Source organism: Colobus angolensis, unplaced genomic scaffold, assembly GCF_000951035.1.
Source record: "Colobus angolensis palliatus isolate OR3802 unplaced genomic scaffold, Cang.pa_1.0 Scaffold10, whole genome shotgun sequence".
Lineage (NCBI taxonomy): Eukaryota > Metazoa > Chordata > Mammalia > Primates > Cercopithecidae > Colobus > Colobus angolensis.
This window is the reverse complement of record NW_012110919.1, coordinates 4175777-4199392: the sequence shown is the minus strand read 5'-3', so window position 1 is coordinate 4199392 and position 23616 is coordinate 4175777. Positions and strand designations below refer to the sequence as shown.

At 43.3% G+C, this 23616-nt stretch overlaps 1 pseudogene across 1 annotated transcript; it reads left to right on the top strand.

Annotated features, from left to right (window-relative positions):
- Window positions 1–312: 312 nt before the first annotated feature.
- Window positions 313–17678, top strand: LOC105508032 (annotated as a pseudogene). Its single transcript, XR_001001196.1, has 4 exons — window positions 313–458; window positions 11023–11342; window positions 13314–13368; window positions 17117–17678. The product of XR_001001196.1 is annotated as an uncharacterized LOC105508032 (transcript).
- Window positions 17679–23616: the final 5938 nt, after the last annotated feature.

Here is a 23616-nt window from a genome sequence, read left to right as displayed (position 1 = left end):
CTGAGGCTATGCCCCAAGGGGGCTGTGCCAGAGATGGAGAGGTTGGGCGAAGCTGCTTCCCAGGCCTTAGAGGTTTGTCCAGGTGTTGTGCATGGCTGTGGTGGGTGGGAGGGCTGAGCGGGCCAGCCACTTTGTGCTGGATTTGCTGGGGACTCCCTCCCATACCCAAGGGCAGATTGTCTATAGAGAGGTGGCTTTGCTCACTGCCAACCAAACCTGCTTTCTGAAAGCAGAGCTTTGTCTTTTTCTGCTTTATGACCTCAGCTTTGGAGAAGGCTTTGGCTCCCCAAGTGTGGCCCAAAAACTTGGATGATGATGCACCGGGTAGAAGGCAACAAACAAGCTGCCCTTGGTGGCAGTGACCTGAGCTGGGTCCACTCCTTGGGCTTGGGTGGTGAATACAAAAAGTCAGCCAGCGCCATCCTGCTGACAGGGAAAGAGGGACTAATGATAACCCTGTACCAGGTACACACAGACTTTCTCCTTCAATCCTCTGCAAACCTGTGAAACTCTTATCTATTTTACAGATACAAAAACTGCAGCTCAGAAAGGGCAAATGGTCTGCCCAAAAGTATCTGGTTTGTAAGTGACCCGCCGGAATTTGAACCCTAGGTCTGTTGAACTCTGAAACTTGATGTTTTCTTTTGTCGTGTGTGTGTGTGTGTGTGTGTGTGTGTGTATGTGTGTGTGTTTTCACTTCACCACTCTTTGTATCTGCAGAGTGGAGTAGGGAGTAGGTGGAGGTGGGATGAATACCATGATAGGCCCCCGTGAACCCAAATCTGTGGCTTGGTGGACTCCAGGGAATAATGCATGGCTGGTCCCATCCTTGTCTGATCTTGGCAGATGCTTCAGTAAGGTTATAGAAAGCTCATTCCACTTCCCAGTGCTCCACTTGAACATGTGCTCCTAAGCTCAGCTGGTTTTAGGTATGGCTTTGGTTTCTGAGCAGAAACTCTCTTCCCATGAAATAATGACATCCTTAAAGTGTTGTGCTTTGCTTGTCATTCAGAGAGGACAGCACTTCCAGGAGATGCACAATACGATATGGATGGATTCCCTGTCCAGAAAGGAAACCAGGCTCACCCTTCACTACAGGAAAGAACTTGCTCCCTGACCTGCCAGCCAGGTGGAATTTCATTTCTTTGTGCTCTCAGGATCTGGTGTTTTGAAGAACTGGCTTCATTAGCCACTAACAGAGATGCACTTGTTGAAACATCAGCAACTGACTTCTTTGTGTGTGCTTAAGAGATCACAGATATTTTTGTATCGGTGCTATCAGAGGTTGGAAGGATTGCTATAGCTACATGTTCTTGCCCCTCTCTCTAAGGTCTATGGAAATGAGAAGCAATGATAATAATTATGATAGTGATAATAGCAAACCATTCACTATATGTTTTGTGCTGGGCACCATAGTAAGTTCATTTTATGTTTAAAACAACCTTCTGAAGTATGTGTCATTTAGGACTGGTTTGACTGCAAGTAGCAGAAACCCAATTTCAATGGTTTAACCAATGGAGATTTATTTTTCTCATGTAATAGGAAGTCCAGCTGTAAGCATTTCAGGGTGAGTATGCAGGCCCCGTGGTGCCATCAAGAACCCAGTCTCTTTTGCTGGAGGCTTTCTTCCTCATGTATGCAGCATAGCTGTTCTATTTTGTGCTTCACAACTAATTTTTAGGCAGAAAGTATTTGAAAGAAGGGAGAAGCTAAGTAGCACAAACTGACAAGGTGAATGCAAGCTGGATGTGTGCCCTCTAACAGGCTTTCTCAGAAACTCCAGCTGGTACCTCGTCTTGCAGCTCCTTGTCCAGAACTGCATTGCATGACCACATCTAGCTGCAAGAAAGCTGGGTAATCCAAGAGCATTTAAGTGAGCCCCTTGGTTAGTAAGAAAGAAAAGGGAACTAGCTATTGGTTCCATAACCAGTCGTGCCTAGCTTAAGTAGTTAATGTTTGTTAAAATTTACAGACAAATAAAGTGAAATTGGAGAAGTTAAGTATTTACCAAAGGCTATCTAGCTAGGGAGTGATGGAGCCCAGATCCGAATCCAGGTATGTCTGACTCCAAAGCTACATTCCCAAATGCTGTTTAGAATTTGTTCCTGATGCTTGGTGGTGTTTGGGCTGGATTACAGAGGACTTAAGGGGGTTCTCTTATGGGACTGGGAAGGAGAATTGAGTTTTCATCTTCTTGAGAATAGTGCTAAGATCATTGTATAAAAGATGTGGAAGGCAGATTTTGGTACAAGGTAAGGAAGTGATTACTCACAATTAGTAATTAACTGGTCTATGGACTGTATAGCTAACTCTATGACCAGGAACATTTATGTAGCTTGGAGGAGATTCCTTAACTGACTGGGAGTTTGGGCCTATTGTGAGTTCAAGATTCTAAGTCCTTGAAACAAAAGTGGCTGAGATAGACCCATCATGATGAAAAGAGGGCTTTCGGTTTCTGCATAGATGCTTCTTGATTTGTCAGTTAGAGTGACCATATAATTAATTTATAGTCCAAACTGGGGCATTTCTTAGAGTAAAAAAAGGATTTATTAGTAATTATGCTGCGACAACAGGCAAATACCAGAATCATCATGGACCGAATGGAAGCCACGGCTAAGACCTGGGCTTCATAGGAACTGACAGCTGGGTAAACATCCAGAAAAGACAGACACCCCCAAGGCAGACCTCCCCAATTCTGTAGGCTAAACCTCCCAAGATGCCCTGCCTATGATGACAGACGTTAAAATCTGATGGGCAGGAACAATGAGTGACTACTGAAAACGTGTGTCTGACACAGCCCCCCAGGCCCTGAGTCTTCCTTAGCGTGACTCATTTTAGGAGACACTGAGCTTAGGTAATGTCGTGTGTCTTACTGAGTCATGAACCCAGCCCATTCTAGGCTGGGAAGGCAACTGGATTTCACATCCCCTGATATTCTTCTCAGCTTTTAAAAACTGCTCTTCTGATTTGCTCCATGACCTTGGACAAGTCACAACCTCTCTGTGTGGTTTGGCTTCTCCTTTAGTGGAAATAAAATGGAAATAATAGTTATGCAAGAGAAAAAAAATGATTCAAGATCTTCCAGTGAAAGTTGGTGCATAAAGCCAAGTGATATTATTATTTTCATGACAGTTATTAGCAGAGCTGCTTCTTGTCCCATCCCCTCTCATTAGGCCACAGGGCATGGAATAAACACAGGTTTGGCTAGTGACTGGTATTTGATGATGTTGGCACCAGAGAGAAGGGGAGGAATTTCTCTCTGGCTTGTGTTTCACTATTAACCTCCTTGTGCCTGGATCTCAATGCCTGCTAGTATGGAAACTGGAAATCTGTGAGAATCTCAGCTATTTGTCTCATAGAGAGGCAGCCTATTCAGAAAACCATTTAATAATGATGCCATTACAATATTGTCTTTATTCTTTCCTTAATTCCTTTATTCAATAAATACTGATTGAGCATGTCTGTGTGCCAGGTTCTGTTTCCCAAGGATAGAGCAAGAGGCATAATGACAGCATTAAGCTTTTCAGTGTTTGTTGCATCAAGGAATTTATGAGATGTGAAGTTTGGAGAACTGATCTCCTCCTGCAATCTTGCATCTCTCTCCTCTATCCTGATCCCTGAGAGATATTTCTAAGAGCAAAACTGCTCTTGTTACCCATTTCCTAAAGGAGCAAAACTGAATTTCTCTCTCTCTTTTTTTTTTTTTTTTTTTTGAGACGGAGTCTCACTCTGCTGCCCAGGCTGGAGTGCAGTGGCCAGATCTCAGCTCACTGCAAGCTCCGCCTCCTGGGTTCACACCATTCTCCTGGCTCAGCCTCCCAAGTAGCTGGGACTACAGGTGCCCACCACCACGTCCAGCTAATTTTTTTATGTTTTTAGTAGAACGGGGTTTCACCATGTTAGCCAGGATGGTCTCGATCTCCTGACCTCGTGATCTGCCCGCCTCGGCCTCCCAAAGTGCTGGGATTACAGGCGTGAGCCACTGCGCCCGGCCAGCAAAACTGAATTTCTTAATATGGCACAGGAGAACCTTCAGGGTTGGCCTCCATTCACCATTTTGTCTCTTCTCTCACTGAGCCCCTTTTTGGACTACAAGTGTCAACTATTAGGACTTCCCTACAGGTTCCTGAATATTCAGTTCTTTCATAACTCTAGGCCAGAGGGCGGCAGACGTTTACTTGTAAAGGACCAGATAGTTAATATTTTTGGTTTCCTGGGTCATGTGGTCTCTGTTGCAACTACTTGGTGCTGCTATTGTAGTGTGAAAGCAGCCATGGAAAAAATATAAATGCATGAGCACGGCTCTGTTCAAATAAAACTTTATTTACAAAAACAGGCAGCAGATGGGATTTGGTCCACGGGCTGTATTTTGCTGATCTCTGCTTTAGGCTTTTGCTCATTCCGTGGTCTTTTACTTGTCTACATTAAACTCCTCCTTTCATCTGACCAACACCCAATCGTCACCTCAAGTCTGAGGTCTTGCCACACTACGCTGGGTAGAACTGGCCACGCACTCCACTGTGTTCTGTACATACCACCCCCACAAGTGGAGAAAATTAAAGCTGTGTTTTCTCCCGTGACCATATTAAAAGCTTTATTTCATTCATTCATTCACACATGAACACATTCACAGATTCATTTATTTTACAACATTTAACGACCAGCCACTATGGGGCAGAGTTGATGACTTTTTAGTCTTTGTACAACACCCAGTGAAAATACAACACATAAAATGTGCTTAATACACGCTTGTGAAGAAAAGGAGATAGAACTCAATAAAAAAGTCCATTGCCAAAGATATGTCTGCATCTTTGTTGTAAGTGCTCAGAAGTGGGGCGTTGTCTTTATTGATTTTGAAGCCTTTCCACTGTGTGGAGGCGTTTGGTCAGTTATTTGTATTTGGAGCTTTCCTTATAAGGTTTCTGTCACCAGGTCTGGAATAGTTTGGTGGCTCCCACCTGTTGTCTATTCTTATCCCTTTTCCTAGAACTCAGGATCCTGTTTTCTGGTGACCTCTTATGGTGGGACTAAGAGTAGTAGCACCAACTTCTAAACTCCCATTTGGGCAGGTGACTGACTTACGTGAGTTTGAGGTTTACCAACATAGTGCAGTGTGTTCCTTGTTTTTACTGTTATTTTTAAGTAGGAGATCTGTTTTTTCCATTGCTCCCTAAGAAAATAGGGCTATCTGAGCTAAGGAGCTTAACCAGCTCACAGCATGGTGATAGTGAAATAGCTTTCTTGCAGAGTCTGAATCTTTTGTTTGTTTGTTTTTTATGTCCAGTCTCTGGCTCTTTGAGAGCAATTCAAAGGTAAATGTAAATATGAAGCTTCTTCATTACTCATATTACAGAAATTATTTCGTGGTTTTATGAGCCAAAAAATATTTTAAGTAGGGCTTAAGTCATTTTCTTAAATTTACAACCCATTCTAAATGTAAACAGAATTATATTTAATTGGTTGTCACCGATGGAACCAAAATGACTTCATTCGGTTTCAACCTGGTCGGATATAGATTTTCAATGGTTACCAGGAAGGAAATGTGTTTATAGTCAGAGGCAGAGAAAAGGAAATGGTTATAGCTGGTTACAAAACAAGCATAAAACCTCCACACTGTTTCTCATGTTACAAGAGCAAATAGGAAAGAAGCCACAAATGGGGATGGTAGCACAGAGTGTGTGTTGAGTAAACACTAGAGAAACGGGAGAATGTTCTGGGTCTCTACTTTTTCCATTACAAAGGCAACAAGGGAAGCCACTGAACAGAGTACAAGGCTGTCTGTTTACTAACTCACCCTCACCGGTAATAGAAAATCAAATTCAAGTTCCACTGCGCCCAGGGGCTCTTCACTGATACATCAATAATGTGCCTGCCCTGACACTTTAAGACTGGTTACTCTTATGATGAAACTAAGGCGAGGAGAAACTAAGGCAGAGGAGGTGGGGAGTGGAGCAGGGTCACAAACTGACCTTTGGTTACAAAAGAAAAGACAGTGTTACTAACAGGGCCATGAAACGTAGTAAACACAGCCGGGGCAAAGTAGAGAGCGTGCAAGCTAACTCCATTGCGACAAATACTCATACAATTTGGTGATAGGAAACTTCTGGCAAGTTCCTTATTGGGTAAGCTGTTGTCACAAGTGTGTTTTGAATGGGTTCGTAACAATGTGTATGTGTTTTAGATGGGCAAGACTGGGGCAAATGAGTTTCATGAATAAATATGCTACTTGCTTGCCTGAGGTATTAAAATTTAAAATAAAATGCTGTCTTCACTCTTGTTTCTGGCATGAACAAATACTTTACTTTTGGCAGTTCTCATCAAAAGTTAAGTGTCACCATTTGGCAATGTCTATTAGAATGAAAACTCACATATCCTCTGATTCTGTAATTCCACTTTAAGGAATTGATTCTGTAGTCCTATTCATACATATGTGCAAAAGTATGTTTGTGGAAGTAAAAAACTGAAAACCACCATTATGTCTATTCAGAAGAGGCTGGGCAAATTATGGGACAGTCATATTATGAAATATAGTGCAGCTGTACAGATTTGCAGCAAACTTCACAATATCTGTTAAGTTTCAATGAAGAATGTAAGAGTATATGTAAGGAAGGGGAGGGGAATACACACACACCAAACACACACACACACCCACACACACTAGGGCAGGGGGCCCCAATCCCCAGGCAGCAGACTGCTACTGGTCCATGGCCTATTAAGAATCAGGCCGTACAGCAGAAGGTAATAGGCAAGCGAATGAGCTCTGTCTCCTGTCAGATCAGCGGGCATTAGATCCTCACAGGAGTGTGAACCCTGTTGTGAACTGCCCATGTGAGGGATCCAGGTTATGCACTCCTTATGAGAATCTAATTAATGCCTGATGATCTGAGATGGAACAGTTTCATCCCAAAACCATCCTCCACCCATGCTTGTCTGTAGAAAAATGGTGTTCCACGAAACTGGTCCCTGGTGCCAAAAAGTTTGGTGACTGCTGCATTAGGGGACTTCAAAAAGTTTATGGAAAAAATTAAAAGATAAAAACAAAAATATAAACTTTATTTCTCAACATAAGCTCCATCAAGTTCAAGACACTTTCGTAAGCAGTGATAGTCATTTAGTGCATCCCTAAAGAACTGAGGGTCCTGGGAATTTACCATATCAATGTAATCTTTTTTACCTTTTTTTTTTTTGAGACGGAGTCTTGCTCTGTCACCCAGGCTGGAGTGCGGTGGCCCGATCTCGGCTCACTGCAAGCTCCGCCTCCCGGGTTCAGGTCATTCTCCTGCCACAGCCTCCCAAGTAGCTGGGACTACAGGCGCCCACCACCTCGCCGGGACTACAGGTGCCCGCCACCTCGCCCGGACTACAGGCGCCCGCCACCTCGCCCGGCTAGTTTTTTGTATTTTTTAGTAGGGGTTTCACCGTGTTAGCCAGGATGGTCTCGATCTCCTGACGTCGTGATCCGCCCGTCTCGGCCTCCCAAAGTGCTGGGATTACAGGCTTGAGCCACCGCGCCCGGCCTTTTACCTTATTAACTGAAGAAAAATGGGTATCTTTTAAAGATTTCTTAAGATTAGAAAAAAAAAAGTCAGAAGGAGTCAAATCAGGATTGTATGCGGAATGTCTAATGATTTCCCACTGAAACTCACAAAATCGTGCTGGTTTGATGAGACAAATGAACAGGAGTATCGTCACGGTGGAGAGGGACTCTCCGGTGAAGTTTTCCTGGGAGTTTTTCTGCTAAAGTTTTGGCTTTCTCAAAACACACTCATAAGAAGCAGATGTTATCATTCTTTGGCCTTCCAGAAAGTCAACAGCAATGCTTTGAGAATCTCCAAAAATTGTTACCCTGATCTTTGCTCTTGATCAGTCTGCTTTTGCTTTGACCGAACGACTTCCACGTCTTGGTAGTCATTGCTCTGACTGGGCTTTGTCTTCAGGATGATACTGGTAATGCCGTGTTTCATCTCCTATTGCAATCCTTCAATGAAATGCTTCAGGATCTTGATCCCACTTCTTTAAAAATTCCATTGAAAGCTCTGCTCTTGTCTGCAGCTGATCTGAGTGCAGTGACTTTGTCACCTTTTCAGTGAAAAGTTTGTTCAACTTTAATTTTTCATTCAGAATTGTGTAAGCTGAACCAACTGAGATGTCTATGGTGTTGGCTATAATTAGGCTTATGCTGATTAGGTTTATAATTAGGTTTATGCTTCTGTCAGTCCTCTGTAATTGGGGCACAGACAATATTATTATTATTGTTATTATTTTTGGGACAGGGTCTTGTTCTGTTGCCCGGGTTGGAGTGCAGTAGCACAATAGTGGTTCACTGCAGCCTTGACCTCCAAGGCTCAGGTGATCCTGCCACCTCAGCCTCCCACGTAACTGGGACTACAGGCCTGTGCCACCACACTAGGCTAATTTTTAAATTTTGTGTAGAGATGGGGGTCTCACTATGTTGCCCAGGTTGGTTTCAAACTCCTGGGCTCATGCGATCCTCCCACCTTGGCCTCCCAATGTGTTGAGATTATAGGCATGAGCCAACAATACTAACTTTTTCCTCAAAAATGTATGCGAATGGTCTGCTACTGTGGGCTTCATCTTAAACACTGTGTCATCTCTTCTTAAAATGAATTAGCCGCGTGTAATCTGTTGATTTCTTTGGGGCAGTGTCCACATACACTTTTTGTGCCGTTTCAATGATTTCACTATTCTTCCATCCAAGCTTCACCCTAGATTTGAAGTTTTTTTTTTGTTTTTTTTTTTTTGTTTTTTGTTTTTTTATGAGACAGAGTCTCGCTCTGTCCCCCAGGCTGGAGTGCAGTGGCGCAATCTCGGCTCACTGCAAGCTCCGCCTCCCGGGTTCACGCCATTCTCCTGCCTCAGCCTCCCGAGTGGCTGGGACTACAGGCGCCCGCCACCACGCCTGGCTAATTTTTTTGTATTTTTAGTAGAGACGGGGTTTCATCGTGTTAGCCAGGATGGTCTGGATCTCCTGACCTCGTGATCCGCCCATCTCAGCCTCCCAAAGTGCTGGGATTACAGGCGTGAGCCACCGTGCCCGGCCTGAAGTTTGTTCTTGCTTCAATTTTAGCAGAATTCATGTTGCTCTGACAGAGGCGCTTTTCAAACTGAAGTCTTATTCTTCTTACTGCCTCAACGAGATTCTGTCCAGACATGTTATAACAGGTTAGTATGAGTTTATTTTGGTGCAAGAAAAATGAAAATCCATGCATAGAATTTTCATAATATGCATTTTCCATAAATTTTTAAAAGACTTCTTGTGTGTGTGTGCACTTACATATACATAGACTATTTCTAGAAGGATATCCAAGAAATTTAACACTGGATGTTTCTATGAAAAAGATTGGGAGACTGGGTTCCAGAGGTCGATAGAAGTTTGCTTTCCACTCCATATCGTTTTGCCCTGTTTGAAATTTTTATCAGCCAGGTGCATAAATCATTTTTCAAAAAGAATTTTAATGGAAATGTCATTCTTCCCAATTAATTAGGGTTTTGCTGGTGATGGTATCAGTGCCCAATGAAATCGACTGAAATATGTGGATTGAAAAAAATGGGTGCCCTTTAAAGATGGACTAAGATTCATGGACTAAAAATGGTTTAAAACGTTTTGAAAGAAGGTATCTTTCAGCTATGTGTATATTTGGGAAAAGCATTTCGGTAACTAATGAACAATAGAGAACATTGATTTGGGCTGCTGTTTTTATGCTGACAGTTTGGAGTCCCAGAGAGTTGTGTAGAAAGCCCAGCACCTCTCCCCAGCAAGTGGTGGCTAAAGCCGTTTTTTGTTGAAGGGTCACCCTGACTTAAAGCCTAAGAAATCATTAATTGAAAGCTTTCAGCTTCTCTTGTATATTCCAACTTCATAGCTCTAAAAATGTCATCATTGCCACTTCTCTCTTTGCCTGTAGATGATTGAAGAATGCATGGAAGGATAAACACTCGCTGATTTATTTACATTAAATAATACCCTGCTCATTCCCAGGACCCAACAAGGTTGGTGGCCTTTAGAAATCAGTCACATGGGCTGGGTGTGGTGGCTCACGCCTGTAATCCCAGCACTTTGGGAGGCTCAGGCGGGTGGATCACGAGGTCAGGAGTTTGAGACCAGCCCTGGTCGACATGGTGAAACCCTGTCTCTACTAAAACTACAAAAATTAGCTGGGCATGGTGGCATGTGCTTGCAATCCCAGCTACTGAGGCAGGAGAGTTGCTTGAACCCAGGAGGCGCAGGTTGTAGTGAGTCAAGATTGTGCCATTGCACTCCAGTCTGGGTGACAGAGCGAGACTCCATCTCAAAAATAAATAAATTAATTAATTAATTTTTAAAAAATCAGTCACATGACAACAACCTAGCAATTTCCTTCTAAAGTTGGACTCGTGCGGAAAAACGAAAGTACAGAAGAGTGAACAACACACATTCTTTTTTGAGACCTGTGGCTGAATCAACATTTGGTGTTTTGGGGGAAAGTAAACGACAGCACCCCCTTCATTTAGACATTTTCATTAGCCAGTGTTATCTCTTGTAATGTGGAGTTTATTGCTAATTAACCCATCGTTTATCTATGGCTTCTTTCTTCTCAAACAGACTGTAAACTCCTTCAGTGTTGGAGCAGTGTCATTCATCCATTTGTTCATTTACGGATCAAATATTTAATGCATAGCTACCACGTGCATGATGCTTTGCTGAGCCCTTGGGGAGGCAAAGATGGAGACATATTCCTTGCCTTCAAGGTATTCAGTCTTTGAGTCTCTTCTAGTCTCGTGGTCTAATAGATAGCCTCATTCTGATATGTCTCCCAAGGTTACGGACACAGAGAGGGGTCAATCAGATGCTTAGTAAATGCTGGTTGATTGTGAAATTGCTCAGACCGTGAACCCACAATGACGTCATGATACTGTGGGTGTGTATTCAATTTCTGCTGATAGATTTTAAGAAATCACCAGACAGTTTTTCAAGATCTCTTTAATAATAGCTTTTAGAAGTATACTTTCTTTTTTTCTTAGATTAGACATTTCTGGAACTGGCAACAGAACCTCTTTTAGGGCTGAAATTGAAGACAACAATGATTCTGACCCAAGAGCCTGGGCTCTAAACTCCTTGGGAAGTGGGCCCACTTTCCACACGGACAAACGAATGGCAGCTCATGAACAAAGAGGCACAGGAAGAGGGAAGGGGATCAGGGAAGGTAACATTTCCCGAATGCCCACACAAGACCTGGATCGCCACATGCTTCAATTCATTTATGAGCAGCCACTAGAGGAACACGGTGACACTGAGGTGGAGAGAAAGAAACGAGCGTTTTGGCAGTGGATAGGGTCTGGGGGTGAGTAGGCGGTGGATATATTTGTATGTATGTATGGTGTGCTTATTGTTTAACATTAAATACAGATTTATCAAGCACTCTTCTACGTGCTACGTGCGCAAAGAGGTGTAAGCCACAGTCTGAGCTCTCAAGGAGGCAAATGGTATAAAGAAACATACCCTAAGTTAAATAACGACCTGAATGAACATGGTATATAACATTATAGATTTTAGACTTGCCTGGATCCAGAGGGAACATTTGATCCAGAGTTTCCAGAAATGTTGTCCTCATCTCATTGATAGGATGCAAGATGATTTGGGTATTATACAAACGTTTAAAACTTTCATTAGGCGTTTATGTTAACATGCATTAGAAAAATTGACAGTGTATCATGCCCTCTGTGGTGGCACACACCTGTAGTCCCAACTACTCGGCAGAATTGCTTGAGCCCAGGCAGGGATTCAAGGCCAGCCTGGACAACATAGCAAGACGCTATCACAATAAATAAATAAATAAATAAATAAATAAATAGAAAAATCTGTAGCATATCAGACTCTTGCATACATGGATATTCCTGCTTCCCGTGAGGCTACATATGAAAGCGAATTGATTTAAGGATTATCTAAAGGAAAACATCAAGGTAGTAGCTGAGAACAGGAGAGTGGACTGGAATATGGTAAAGATTCTCTAAGTGTTATTTGAATGATCTGAGTTTGGGAAATTCAGATCAAGTGCAATCTCCAGGATGCAGAGACAGTGAGTGAGTTATCCAAGGCCACAAAGCGAGTGGAGATCACAGACCGGAACGCAGCCTCCGCTCCCACATCTTTATTCAGTCATTTCCTACTTTGCAGATGTGGAAACTGCAGGCCAAATAACAATTTCTGTCTTTCAAATGCAGTAACTGCCTTGAGAATCTGATTGCAAAGTAGACAGCATAGAGTTGCCTCATGAAAAATCAAGGTTAATATTTATAGAGTGCTTACTGTGCATCCCAGTGTTATAAAAATTTCATACATATTAATTTATGTTAATCCCTAAGCCACTCTGTGAGATGTGCTCAGATATTTCTACCGTCCCTCTTTTTGCATGAAGAAATTAAGGAACAAATATCAATAGCTTTCTTAGATTATAACCTGCAGAGCTGGGATCTGAACCCCCAGGTAGTCCAGCTCCAGAATTTGTCTCCTTAACCATTACACATACAGCTTACCAATAATAAATGGAGAGGTGAAAGGGGCAACTTGTCTACCTGGTGAAATTGTAGAGATGCTGCTCAGACAATGTGTTACTCCCCTGTTCCTTCCTGTTTCACATTTTTCAATTAATGCCTTGTTCATTCCATGGAAGACATTGTTTCTTCATGCCGCCATTTTTAATTAATTAATTAATTAGCATTAATTAATTAATGTTTTAGAGATGGAGGTCTCTCTGTGTTACCCAGGCTGGTCTCGAACGCCTAGACTCAAGTGATCCCCCTGCCTCAGCCTCCCAAGTAGCTGGGATTACAGGCACCACCTGCAGTGCCCAGCTCACATCATCACTTTTTAATCTGCAGAAACTCAGATTCCACAGGGAGAAATCTGTGACTACCAAGAACAATTCTTTTATAAAAATAAAATTTGTTGGATTTCTATGATAAAAACTCTAAAGAAATAGTCCTACCCCTAAGGTTGAAGGAAGGAAAAGAGTCATAGGAAATGAATGCAGGGAGGGTAATTTTGGGACATGGTGGGGCTGAGAGTGACACTGGAGAGGAGGCCCGTGTTAGGACTGGCCCAGCACACCACAGGGGACCACCAGGTGTTGAGAAAGCCCTGCCTGGTGCCCAGCACTTGGCACAGCACCTGGCATAGAGCAGGTGCCTGAAAGCTTTTTTGCGTGGATGGAAGCCTGGATGGAAACAGAAGCCAGGCACGGAGGCGGGTGCCAGTACAGTGACTGGAGGTGAGAAGGCATCAAACACTTGACCTACTGTATAACTTTGCTCAGGTAAGCCCAAGAGGCAAGCACAGCGCCAAATCTCCAATCAGCAGACAAAGGAGCTGTGAGTAAACCATTCACTGTGCTGCTGCTCTGGTTAGAAAGTTTTGCTTTGGGGAAATCCTTTTCATGTTTGTTACCTATTGGTAGCAGCCCCAGTTCAATCCTCCGACCTACTCTTCCTTAGATGAACCAGCTTCACTCTCCTTCCTTATAGGGTGCCTCAGGGCAGGCCAAGACCATCTGGGGACCATCGCCAGCCTCCTTTGTGCTGGTGCCAGAGAAAGATCAACCCGTGGCACTTTTCTGTATCTCACCAGCAGGTGCTGACAGCTGAGCCATTCCACGCACCTTTGGAGCAAAGAACTGCCGGAAACCAGGGCCAAGTTCAGAGCCTGAAATTTTTTGAAAGGCTACAAGGAGAAGCCTGGGGGGCCTGATCACACATTACGTAAGCCATATGTGAGCGGAGGATGCCACTGATGCGAGGAACCCAGTGCCTGTCAGAATTGCGCAAGTTTTACGCAGAAGCACTTAAGTGTTGCAACATGACTCCACATCTTTACCAAAAATGTGAAACATCCACCCAGCACACACTTTAAAAACACTAAAGCTCCTCTCCACCAGGTGGCTAAGGCTACTTGATGAAGCTGACAGAAGAGCTTTGCAGGGGGCCTGACTTACTGTAGCTCTTGGCCCAGGGAGCTGAACATGCAGTACTTTGCACCCCAATAGCCTTGGGCAGCCCAAGCCTCTGATAAAATGTACTTTTTTGTGTGTTTGTTTTTCCTGGCAGTCTCATTTTGGGTTATAAATGGCTCATTATTTCCATCCCATAGATCCATTCTTGCCTCTGTTGCGTTCTCTTTCGGCTTTCCAAAATAACCGAAAGGTTGGTAAAATCAACGCTGGCGAATGGCTTGTTCTGACCTTGAGCAGAGGCCGAATTTCCACATTGCTCAAGCCATCTACAGTTGCTCCCGTGTCCGAGAGGCTGGCTGGAAAGGCCTCCTGAAAGCAGGGGATATAATTATACTTATACTAAAGCACTTGTCGCCATTAAATGCCAGGAAGTGGCATGGACCTTCCCTTGCTCCTGCCCTGCAACCTTTTCGGAGGACTATTGGGCAATCGTCAGAGGTTATAGAGTTGGAACAGCATTCCCCCAAGATAGGTCATTTTCCCTGCAGGACAGCTTGGAGGCAAATTTTATTAAGTATCAAGTAGCTGACCCAAAGCAGTATAAATAGCGAGAGAGCATATGACAAACCCAGAAATGAATGTGGTTAAACCCCAGGCTGAAGATATATAATGTGTTCACTATTATCAGCACCTGCATGATGATATTTTTACCCAGTAGCCTTCCAGGAAAAGATGAAACATATAAGTGATGTTATTAAGGCTTAATCATAGAAAAATAATTTTGACCCTACTTTTGGAAGTCAGTGGGCCACAGAGTTAGTTTGGGGAAGGGTCCTGAGGATAGGCTGGATGTGACTGGGTGTCACAGGAGGTACAGAAGGACCCTGAGAAAACATCCCAAGTTCAGCTAGTTAAGAGCCAGGGGAAAAAACATGGAAGTGTACTTTACATTGGGTAGGAACTGTAAACAGTCACTATCAGGCAAAAGGGACTTCCAAGTTGGAATTTTTGGAGAGAAACATGGAGAACATTTTAATTCAGGCCTGTTTTCCTCCATTGTTCTGCACCTTTATTCTAGGACATACCACAGAGTACAAACCATGCTTCAGTGATACTGATCAGGCCACAGATGACTGAGTTGTGACAGGCCATGAGATTTCCAAGGTCGGTTTCCTAAACCAGTGCTTCTCATCAGTCCGGTCCCCACTGGCCAGAGCTGTTGACATCCTGGAAGATAATCTTATATTCCTGCAAAGGTAGGAGAAGGCTCTGGGGAGAAATGGTGTAAGTTTTTATTTTTTATTTTTGATTATTATGGGGACATAATACGTGTAGGTATTCATGGCGGAGGTACTTGTGATGTTCTGATACGCGCATGTGGTGCACAATAATCACATCATGGTAATTGGGGTGTCCATCACCTCAAGCACTTAGGTCTTTTTGTTAGGAATATCCCAATTCTATTCTTTTAGTTTCATTTTTGTTTGTTTTTGAGAGACAGAGTCTTGCTCTGTTGCCCAGGCTGGAGGGCAGTGGCAAGATCACAGCTCACTGCAACCTTGACTTCCTGGGCTCAAGTGATCCTCCCGCCTCAGCCTCCCATGTAGTTCTATTAATAGAACTAAGACAAAAAAGGCCATAGGCTTTCAGAGGCCATGGTGACCACAAGAGGCTGATGCACCACCATGCCTGGCTAATTTTTGAATGTTTCCAAGAGAAGAGGTCTCCCTATGGTGCCCAAACTGGTCTCGAACTCCTGGGCTCAAATGATCCTCCTACCTCGGCCTTCCAAACTGCTGGGATTACAAGTATAAGCCACATATGCAGTCTAGCAATTTAAAAATATACAGTAAATTATGGTTGACTGTTGTCACCCGATTGTGCTGTCAAATACTAGATCTTATTTAACTATAGTTTTGCAGCCATTAACCATTCCCATTTTTCCCCTTGCTCCCGGCTACCCTTCCCAGCCTCTGGTAACCATCATTCTACTCTCTATCTCCATGAGTTCAGTTGTTTTAATTTTTAGCTTCCCCATATGAGCGAGGACATTGAAATTGGTCTTTCTATGAGGAATGGCATGAGTTTGACACAGAATGCAATTTGTTGAAGCACTCAGAGTCAGCAAATTTCCAACACATCCCTGGCCCTGCCTATATCCTGCAACTTCCTGTATGCCTTGTAAAGGGAGACTTCTGCTTCTACCAGATCTGAATTCTAAAGGTGTTTTTAAGAATGGCAATATTGTGTGTTTAACCCTTTGAAGAAGACAGTAGCCACCTGAATACATCAGTTCTTACATGTTAATTAAAAATCAGTATCTTTACTTTGTATCTATTAATAGAACTAAGACAAAAAAGGGCCATAGGCTTTCAGAGGTCACAGTGACCACAAGAGGCTGATGCAGTGAAGAAATTCTTCACAGAGGGCGTGGGGCATGGATGTGGCTCTATCACTTTTTCCCAGAACCACTCTCACTCCTGCAAAGACTGTTGACTCCTTACCCAATATTCACTCTCCATGTCTTCCTTGGTGGAATAACTGCAGCATGGGAAAGTGCCTGGCTAAAAGGCTGCATTTTTCATCCTCCCTCACAGTAGGGGTGGCTAATGAAATCCCAGGAGATGTTGGGTGGTCAGGGTTGCCAGATCAAATAAGGGACACTTAGTTAAATTAGAATTTCAGTAAATAATGAACATTTTATTGTTGTCGTTGTTGTTGAGACCGAGTCTCATTCTGTCACCTGGACTGGAGTGCACTGGCGCCATTTTGGCTCACTGCAAGCTCCGCCTCCTGGGTTCAAGTGATTCTCCTGCCTCGGCCCCCTGAGTAACAGGGATTACAGGTGTGGGCCACCACACCTGGCTAATTTTTGTATTTTTAGTAGAGACAGGGTTTTGCCATATTGGCCAGACTGGTCTTGAACTCCTGGCCTCAAACGAACCACCCACCTCGGCCTCCCAAAGTGCTGGGATTACAGGCATGAGCCACCTTGCCTGGCCCACCCCTTTTGTCCTTTTTCCCATTTTCTTTTCTGAGATATGGATGCTATGACTAGGGCTCCAGCCTCCTTCTTCGGTCATGAGGTTAAGGATGGCAGATACAAAAGACAGAGGACTGCATACCTTCAGACTTTCTTAGATGTGATAGTAACCATTGATTTTCTTTAGCTGCTTGTTGTACCTCTGTGATTTGCATCCAACTGCTCTTCCTAACTGGTATAGCCATAATAAAGGGTGCATTGTGGCGGCAGCAGCTGAAATTGATGAAGAACCAGTCAGTAAAGCAAAACAGAGTTGGAGTGAAAAGAAGACACGGAAGGCTATGTCCAAACCTGTCTTCAACAGGTTACAGGGGTTACTAGAGTCACTATCTGGAAATCTAAGAATATCCTCTTTGTCATCACAAAACCAGATGTCTATAAGAGCCCTGCTTCAGATACCTATATAGTTTTGGGGGAAGCCAAGATCGAAGATTTATCTCAGCCAGCACAAGTAGCAGCTGCTGAGAAATTCAAAGTTCAAGGTGAAGTTGTCTCAAACATTCAAGAAAACACACAGACTCCAACAGTACAAAAGGAGAGTGAAGAATACAAGGTTGATGAAACAGGTGTAGAAGTTAAGGACGTAAATTGGTCAAGTCACAAGGGAATGTGTGGAGAGCAAAGGCAGCCAGAGCCCTAAAGAACACAGTAATAATATTGTAAATGCTTTTATGGAATTAACAATGTAACCATCTGAAAGCAACTTTTTTTGGTGTCTCAAATGAGTGACTGCAGCTTAGTTTGAAATTTGTGCTGCTCCTATCATAAATAAAGTTAAGGCTTCTTATTGGATGAAAAAAAGAAAAGAGTGCATTGTTATTTTTGGTATTTGGTTCAGTCTGTTTACCATGTGTCATTTTGCATTTGCCTCTTGTGTATAATAAACCATTCTACTTTTTTTTCTTAGAGATGGAGTCTTGCTCTGTCGCCTAGGCTGGAATGCAGTGGTGTGATCTTGGCTCACTGTAACCTCCACCTCCCAGGTTCAAGCAATACTCCTGCCTCAGCCTCCTGAGTAGCTGGGATTACAGGCATGTACCACCACGCCTGGCTAATTTTTTTGTATTTTTAGTGGAGACTGGGTTTCACCATGTTAGCCTGGCTGGTCTCGAACTCCTGACCTCAAGTGATCTGTCCACCTTGGCCTCCCAAAGTGCTGGGATTACAGGCATGAGCCACTGTACCCGGCCCTAATTTTTGTATTTTCAATAGAGATGGGATTTCACCATGTTGGCCAGGCTGATCTCAAACCCCTGACCTCAAATGAGGCCCCCGCCTCGGCCTCCCAAAGTGCTAGGATTGCAGGCATGAACCACCATGCCCGGCCTTTATTTTCACTTACTATATTTTTCTAAGGACCCTGAGAAAAGTGGATAGTGTTCCCTACATTCTTTGAAATGGTAGCCCTTAACATGAGCTTCTACATGGTGTTATTACCTGACTACTCTGCAAATTGCATTTAGGTATTTTGAGTAATTGCTTTAGATAATTAATAATAATAATACTTATTAAGCAGAATAGTTCCTATCTCTGCACAGAGATTTGTTCTGAAAACTCCAGACCCATGAAACGGTACTCTGAAACCCCGGAATCATATTTCAAAACAGTTTTGACAACTGTCTTATATGTTGTAAAGATTAGCTAAGGAAAGTCATGTGGACAGGAAAAGCTAATTTACAAAGCACCATCAATAATTCAGGAATGATGTAAAACCTAACTCCTTTAGCCTTGTTAGCAAGTTGACTGCTTTGAGTGTCCTATGTGAGGCATTCTGGGAAACGAAAGGGGTCAGAGAATTGGCCTCCTGGCAAATGAGCTCAAGCTAACTGGCCTAGAACCAAAGAGAAGTTACCTGGGCTAGGAACTGTTTAAATACCTGCCCTCCCTTTCTGCAGTGGAATCTTTCGAAGGTTAAGCAACAGTAAATAATCAACTAAGATTTCTCAGAGTTGCTGCATTTACCTTCCTCTGCTTTTTTTTTTTTTTTTTTCTGTCTTTGCCCATGAAGATGAAGCAACTTTGGAATGAGAGCAATATTTCCTTTTAGGACTCCCTGCTTCAGACATGCAGAGAACAAGCTCAGGCCTGGCCTGGCTGGCAGAGACTGCCTGCGGGAGAGAGCTGGGCTTGAGGTATGGGTGAGGGATGGTGAGTTAGAATTTAACAGAAGGGGAGGAGAAGAAAACTCATATGATTTTGTAAGTTTCCACACAGGCCTTTCAGCAACATCTATCAGCGAAAGAGAGGCAACAGAATCTTGCACCTTGAAAGTCACTGGGGTCAAAGAGGGTCTGGGAGTCAGCTCCTGGAATATCAGCTATATTACAAAACATAAATAAGTAATGCAAAGGAACAAGAAATACACATATGTAGAGAGACTGACCTAGAAGATCTGGCCTTGGTATCTGGGGATTGGTAATGATGTCATGATGGTTAGCTCAGAGGAGATGATGGATGAGCTCCACTTGTATGCATCTTTATTACAAACGCAAATAAAACTTGGAATGATGTGAATTGGCGGAAAAAACAAAGTCAATCTGTTCATTAGTGTTCTCTTCACAATGTGAAGGGAGAAAAGAACTGTCTTTTTGTGTCCAGGGAATATTGAGTTATGTATAATATTCATTCAGCAAACATTCATTGAGTAATGACTGTTTGCCGGCACTACGCGAGGTGCTGAGAGTGCAAGAATTGTACAAAGCCCCTCCACTGCCCACTCTCGATAAGAGGACAGCCAGAGCCAGTCACCTTTTATGTACTATGTTTCTCTTAAGGTAAGGACAATCGCTGCTCAAAACAAAAGTACATATCACATGTTGATTGGCAAGTTTGCAATAATTCTTTTTCTTTGTAAGGGGTTTATTACAAGCCCAGGAGTAAAACTTAGAAGATCTTTTTTTGTTAGAAATCTTTTCTCTGCCACTAAAAACTAAACACTTTAGTCAAGTCCTTTAATTTCTCTGGGACTAAGTTTAAACATTTATAAAATCAGGTAATAGAAAGTAGAACTAGACTGATTTAATGAATCCTGGTTTAGGACAAGCAATAAGAGGACGTTAAGGGCAGAGAGCTACTAACTAGACACTTAGAAACAGTAGGACTTCAGACTCCTTAGCCCTCAAAGTGTCTTCAAGTCTTAGTTTCTTCGTATGAGAAATGGGGATAATGCAATACTTTTTGGGAGGGTGAAATAGATTAAGATAATGAACTTGGTTCAATGCAGGTCATAATAAGAATCCCAGTGTGAATGTCGCTGTTTTTATCCTACCCTGAAACTATTTGAATCTTTTCAAATCAATTCTTTGTTTGTATAAACGGATACTGCATGTACATATGCCTCTCTTACATCACTGACCTCTCAGGAAGCAGTTAACTGGAAAATTGCAACATATTGGGGGCATAAACATGGAATGGATTCACTTTTTGGTCCTCAAATCAGCACTTTGTGTGTGTGTGTGTGTGTGTGTGTGTGTGTGTGTGTGTGTGAGATGGAATCTGGCTCCATCTCTCAGGCTGGAGTGCAGTGGTGTGATCTCGGCTCACTGCAATCTCCACCTCCCGGGTTCAAGCAATTCTCCTGCCTCAGCCACCCGAGTAGCTGGGACTACAGGCGCCCACTACCATGCGTGGCTAAATTTTATATTTTTAGTAGAGATGGGGTTTCGCCATGTTGGTCAGGCTGATCTCAAACTCCTGACCTCAAGTGATCCACCCTCCTCGGCCTCCCAAAGTGCTGGGATTACAGACGTGAGCCACCTTGCCTGGCCCCTAATCAGCACTTTCCATGGTGCTGTGTCTAATCCCTTTTTCTGTCCAACAACATCCAGGGCAGATTGTAGAAATCTGCTGTTTTAAAAAAGTAGGTCTGCATAATTTACATCTCATTCTGGTTCACAGCTTCTCTCTTCCACTCCACCCTTTCCTAGGCTCCTTCAGTGTGTCAAGCGGGGAGGAGGCGAAGAGGAAGGGATCAGTGTCTCTCAGCTGCCAGCACACATCTGCAGTCTTTTCACGATGTCAGTGCTATGCCACAGCCTTACTCTGTTGGCATGTGGGTGCTCCCATGTAGCAGGCACCCAAAGGCTGGCAGCATGCTGTGGGTCTTTGGAGGGCCCCATGGGGTTTCTTGGCTCTACACTTCAGTAACCGGGACGATTTGGCTCTCTAGATGGGCTTCCTTGACCCCCTCAGCTCCTGCCACAGCTGCTACCCTCACAACCTGTTTTAATATGACTCTGTCTCTCTAGTGTCTACTGACTTGTCTCTAGGCTTTTGTGTAGTTTTCTTGGCATTTTGAGATGTGTTACAAGAAGGCATGCATCTCAAAAGTGATATGTGCTTTTGTTTCGAGCAGTAATTGTCATTATCTTAGAATCATAGTACAAGTTTGCCCTTAGATACTCATAACGTAAGCAAATCATTCCCATGACATTTCCTTCCTTGTCCATTTCTGGGCCACCCTCGCACTGGTCATCATTCATGTACTTTTCTGGGTTCCCTCACTCGGCATGAAACCTTGTCCACTGTAGGCCCGTGCTGGAGTGCATTTTTTGTCTTCTCAGCTGCATCGTGAATGCCTCCAGACAAGGACAGGGCCATCTGCCGCTCTACTTCCATACAGGATAGCACCCATTGCACCCCATCACTGTCTGTGGGTCACAGGATCCATTCCACAAATCCAACAAAGACTGTGAGTGCCTCCCTGCCTGTGCAAGGCACTGGTAGTGGCACTCAAGAAATTGCCACTCCCCTAGATGAGGTGGGCAGAGAGAACTGAGGGGAGCTGGTGACACCTTCCACTCTTGCACTCAGGGATCCCTTCTTCCACGATTCCTCTTTCCCCAGTTTGATGTTAGGAGGGAAAGAGGATAAGAACAGAAACTAGTACAGTGAAAGTCAAGACCTGAGAGGATAGCATCCTAGCATTTATTTGACAAGGGTTTCCTACTCTGAGGTATTCAAGCAACACCCCCGACCCTGGCTGTGTGGTGACTCTTATGGCATGCACTTTTTTATTTTACTTCACTGTGAAATTTCTTACCCCACTGTTGGTGGATTATCTCGGTTGGTTATCTGCCGCTAATAAGACCAAGGTTTTCCTTCCCATTTCCACAGAGATCAAGCCAAAGTCCTCCCTTTGTGTCAATGTTCTGCCTCCTGAGTTGGTTCTGATGACTGGCCGGCCCCACCTCCTCTGCCTCACTCCTGGCCACGATTAGTTTTTCTAATATAAATATCCAGTCTTTTATTTTCTCTGTTGACATATTTTTAAAAGTATGCAAGAGATTAAAAATGTGATGTTCCCTTTTTATCAGATTCTTACAGAATCTGTTATTCATACTATGAAACTTTCAGTTTCACAAGTTTCAGGGCATAGTGGCTCACACCTGTAATCCTAGCACTTTGGGAAGCTGAGATGGAAGGATAGCTTAAGCTGGAGTTTAAAACCAGTACAGTCAACATAGTGTGAGTCCTGTCTCTACGAAAGATAAAAATTAGCTGGGCATGAGGGTACACACCTGTATTTCCAGCTACTTGGGAGGCTGTGGAGGAGCTCATTGCTTGAGCTTAGGTGTTTGAGGCTGCAGTGAGCTATAATTGCACCACTGCACTCCAGCCTGGTCGATAGGGTGAGATCTGTATCTACCAAAAAATTTTTTTTTAATTAGCTGGGTGTGGTGTGAGTACATGTAGCCCCATCTGTGCAGGAGGCTGAGATGGGAGGATCACTTGAGTCCAGGATGTTGAGGTTGCAGTGAGCTATCATTGCACCAATGAACTCCAACCAAGGTGACAGAGTCTGTCTCAACTAAAAACAAAAGACAAGAAAAACAAGGATGGGTTAGTATACGTAAACACTTTGTTTTGAATATACATATTTAATAAGGGCATTTCCATTTAAAACTTGTTAAAGAGTTCCTGCTCTGATAGAAATAAGAACCCATTTGTTCATCCCATTGTGGATCTATGTTAAATGCGTTTTAGAACAATAAAGTATCCTTTCATTTTAGGGATTATTTACCACATCCATAAAATTCTTAACTTAAAAAAAAATTACAAGCCTGGTGCAGTGGCTCATGCCTGTGATACCAACATTTTGGGAGACTGATACAGGAGAGTTGCTTAAGCCCAGGAGTTTGACACCAGCCCGGGCAAGACCCTCTCTCTACAAAAAATTACCACATGGTGCATTCCTGTAGTCCCAGCAACTCAGGAGGCTGAAGCAGGAGGATTACTTGAGCCCAGAAGTGTGAGGCTGCAGTGAGCTCTGATGGTGCCACTGTGCTCCCGCCTGGGTAACACAGCAGGACCTCATCTCTTGAAAAAAATAAATGGGCAGTTACAGCATAACTTACATAAAGCACACAAATTTTAAGTGTTTAGCTTAATGAATGTTTACATATGCATCCATATTTATGCTAGTAAGTATGTATATTTGAAATGTTTTCTTTGAACATACAACTGTCCATTTATTATATCTGTTTTCATTTCTACCTTATAACTCTTTTTTAAAAAGTTCTTATTTCTCATTTTGGGAGGCCGAGACGGGCGGATCACGAGGTCAGGAGATCGAGACCATCCTGGCTAACCCGGTGAAACCCCGTCTCTACTAAAAAATACAAAAAA